Genomic DNA, 4,302 nt, shown 5'->3' on the forward strand with positions numbered 1-4,302 from the left:
TATATATATATATATATATATACACACACACATCAATGTGAAGAAGGCGAAGGAGATGATTGTGGATCACAGTAGGAGCAAACACACCTACTCCCCTGCCCTTGAACATAAGAGGATCTGCGGTGGAAGTGGTCTCCAGCTACAAGTACTTGGGTGTGCACTTGAATGAAAACCTCTTCTGGGGTAACAACACTTCCAGGCTGATCAAGAAAGCTCATCAGAGAATCTACTTCCTCAGACGGCTGAGGCGAGCTGGTCTGGGATACTCAGTCCTCACCTCCTTCTAAAGGTGTGCAGTGGAGAGCATCCCGTGCTCCAGCATCAACGTGTAGCATGGAGGCTGCACAGCTGCAGAAAGAAAAGCTTTGCAGAGAGTGGTGAAGGCTGCACAGAAGACTGTTGGAGTCAGACTCCCCACCATCACAGACATTTACACCTCCAGATGCAGAAAGAGGGCCACCTGCATCATGAATGACCTCACACACCCAGCACACACTTTTTGCTCCGCTCCCTCAGGCAGAAGGCTGAGGAGCATTAAGTGTTGCTGATCTCATGCTGCTGATTATTTCATGTTGCTGTATTCATTAGTCCTCATCTGCTCGCACAGACTCATGTTCGTGCTGCTGTTGTTTTGGTGCATTATTTTTGTACTATTAGTACTTAGTGTATTCCTAGTCTTGTGTGTTCTTAGTTTAGTGAATGTAGTATATTCTTAGTTCATGACTGGGATCTTACTAATGTTTTTCTTCACAATTTGTATTTTTGTTGGATGTAACTGGGACCTTGTGTACATAGTTTAGTCCCACCTCATGTACCACATGTGGTGTTTATGGCAAATAAATCTCTCTGAATCTCTGAATTTAATTTTTTTTTATTCTGCAGCAGTCGGCTACCATACCAATAAATAAACTGATTCTGTGTGACAGATGAAAATCAGAAAGAGAAAGAGTAGAGATTAACTGTTTAATCTCCTGGTTATCAAATCTGTGATTGACCGGGGATTATTCGTCCTGTTTCTGCTTGCACTGGAGCAGTAAAATCCAAAGGGACAGCAGTTCAGTTGGTTCTGGTGGGACCACTTTAAGTACTGCTGTCACTGTTTCTCCACATGGCAGCACTTTTTATTGCGCCAAACAAAAAGACTGCACAAACAACTCAACCACTAACTGACCTTTGACCTTCCTGCTCTCCTTCAGTTTTTCCAAACTGAAATGATAAAATGAAAAGAAAATCTTTATTTCCCCACACTGATTAGATTGTTCCTCTGTTTGTGGAACTGTGTGAGCACGCACGTGTTTGTGAGAGTGTGTAATCTCTGTGGCGCTGCAGAAACGTGGAGAGTAACGCTTGGCCAGGGTTCATCAGGCAGCTCACAGGATTATGGCGGCTGCTGCATCTAACACTGAGGCGTGAGAGGAGAAAACGCTTGGGGGGAGGGGGGCCGAAAGGAAACACCTATGGAGGGGCATCCTCTGGCTGAAGACCAATGAGGATGAAGGGATGAATGTGCAGACTTCCTCATAAAACAAGAGTCAGAGCAGACAGAAAGAGTGTGTCTGTGCAGGATTATTTCTGTGAGTTCCAGCTGTGGATTATAGATATCCATGACGATGTCTATTCAGTCTGACTCTGTGAGCCTCCCACTGGAACATTTCTTACTTTTACCCACAAACTAAACCAACCACAAACTGCCACAGAGCTCACAGCAGCCTGGTGTCCCCCCCCCCCCCCCACACACACACACACACACACACACACACACAACACACACACAATGGTGAGGTCCTCCACATCTGCATCAACCCACAGAAAACAAAAACAGCAACAATCAGGCAGAGACTTGGCAGCAGTTTTGTTGTTCCAGCCCTCTGCTCTGTAATCCTCAGCTCTGTCCTTCAGCAGGACTATCACATGGCGCAGCCTCACACTCACCAATAACACACATGTACACAATCCACTGCCCCACTCCCACAGACGGGCTTTACTACTGTCACAGGGGGAAAAGTAGCAATCACAGCAGATGTCGCAGCAGCTCAGGACATCCACGACAATCACTTCTGTTATGACGTACACCGCCATCCGCCCTCGATTACGACAGTCACAACTCTGATGGCAGCTGCGTGTTCGGCTGCAGTTCCACTGCTGCACCTGTTACCACGAGGCAGGGCCCGGTCCAATCACCCAAACACAGGCTGCTTCTGTTTCACTGCAGACAATCAAACATGCTAACAGAAAACAAACCTTAACGTCCTCTTCTTAACCTACAGTTCAGATGAGCTTTAAGCTAATTTATGTCTTCTTTGTTGTAAACAGCTGAATGTTGGAACGGACGTTTTAGACAAAAACACTGAATTTGTTGGTAATAACTTGATTTTTCATGAGATGAAGTTTAGCTAAATATCAGGATGTTACTTCATTTTCACTCATCTATAGAAACAACATGGAGGATGGAGGAGGAAGTAAAAAATGTAAAGCTGAGCTCACCCTTCACCATAGTCTCCACTTTATAACCCTTTCAAACTGTACTGATAAAAACAAAGTATTATTTAACTTTTTGTTGTTGTTTTTTCAGAAGAGGGTGTGGGAGCTGATGTTGCGTCAAAAAAAGCCTTCAGACTGAAAATATTTGGTTGACAAAACAACTTTGCATGCCCCAAGGAGATGAAAGTTTTTAAAAAATACAATTCAAATGCACAGATTTGTTGAATTTTGATATTTTGACTAGACCTTGAATATTCAAGAATCTCTGCCCATCCTACACATTACAGTTACTTTAGCAGAAATCTCATCATATTATGGCAGGAAGTGTGCCAGGCTTCACCATGAGAGCTACTGCTAGCTGCTGCTACCACAGTTTAGTTTCGTCACAAAACAAAATTTTATATAATAAAATATATTTAGACAACTGGACTTTAATGATTTTTGAATTGGAGTTTGTTAGGACAAATTACCCATTAGTGCTTCAGATCTTTAAGAATTAAACTTTATAAACGGAGGTCGTTAAAAAAGATACCTGCAGCAGGTAAGATGTTTATTGCTCGTAATCTTTCCATAGAACTTCCCACTTCAAAACATCTGACTTATCCCTTTATTCAAGCAAACTTTGCTGCAGTAAAGGAAACTAACTAAAATACCTTTATCATGAGAAATTAAACAATATACTTGATTATTTGCATGTAAACAACTTAACTGATGTTTTAATGCAACAAAACCAATCAGTATCAGTGGGAAAAAAATCAAAACTTTTACTTTAAGACTATCTACATTTTGTTCTTATTTGTTATTTACATTCAGATTTCATCATCTTTATTGTATGACTTGTACTTGAAGTACTTCCACTGTATTTACACTTTTACTTTAGCAAAAGATCCAGGCATTGAGTACATTTGTCATTTAAAAATGCTGAATTATAAAACAAGTTATTCACAGAGATAGATACTGTACAGTTCACGTGAAATGTGCATTTTTAAATCCAAGTTTGAACTCATGAGAAATGAGGAGGATAAACACAAGGAGACCTCAACAGAGAGAATCTGTGAAATCATAAAAATATAACCTTATTTTTCTGACCGTTAACCTTCACTAAAATAAATCAAAGATAAGAAACAAAGGGTTGGATGAGTGAAAACAGCTGTTGGCTCTTTTTGTTATTTTTCTGTAAGATCTAGTTTAGTCTATGGCTGATTTGGTTGAAATGTCATGTCTTCATGTTCATCTTCAGGTTTTATTTTCCTCTAAGTGAAAACTGTCGCAGAAATTTACCAGAACTTGTTGAAAGCAGAACAACTCACCTGAAATCAGGCAGGCTGAGATGAAGAAAAGCCAAAGTCCAGTCTGATCCATGTCCAAACCACTTTTCCCAGCTCCTGGTTGTGGTTCTGAGCTCGGTTCTTCCCCCCCTCCCCTCCACCCTGCCCAGAAGCTTCAGAGGCTCAGCTTCAGCACCGACCAGGGTCCGGTCATGTTTGCTGATGGTCCACAGACAGTCTGAGCCCGATTCATCCACCTGGACCCTCGGAGTGGTGTCACTCTGTCTTTCTGTCCTCAGAGTGTGGGAGCTGCAGCAGTGGGGGAGGCTCAGAGGGGATAAAGCAGCTTAGAGCGTGGGCAGATTATTTCAGAGATAGAGAGGCACACCCCCACCTCCACACCCACCCTCAGCCCGGGTCCGGTTCTGACCGACAAATGGGTTTTTATGTCTGTATGAGGCCTGAGCCCAGAGCCAGAAACTGATATATCTATATATATATATCTATATATATATCTATATATATATCTATATATATATATCTATATATATAT

The 4,302-nt window shown here is 41.9% G+C and overlaps 1 protein-coding gene across 1 annotated transcript in view; it reads right to left on the bottom strand.

Moving 5' to 3' along the window:
- LOC119420585 (transcriptional coactivator YAP1) overlaps window positions 1-4,302 on the bottom strand; it is a 56,306-nt gene that overhangs the window by 48,271 nt on the left and 3,733 nt on the right. The window lies entirely within an intron of this gene.

Source organism: Nematolebias whitei, chromosome 14, assembly GCF_014905685.2.
Source record: "Nematolebias whitei isolate Nwh7 chromosome 14, NemWhi1, whole genome shotgun sequence".
NCBI lineage: Eukaryota > Metazoa > Chordata > Actinopteri > Cyprinodontiformes > Rivulidae > Nematolebias > Nematolebias whitei.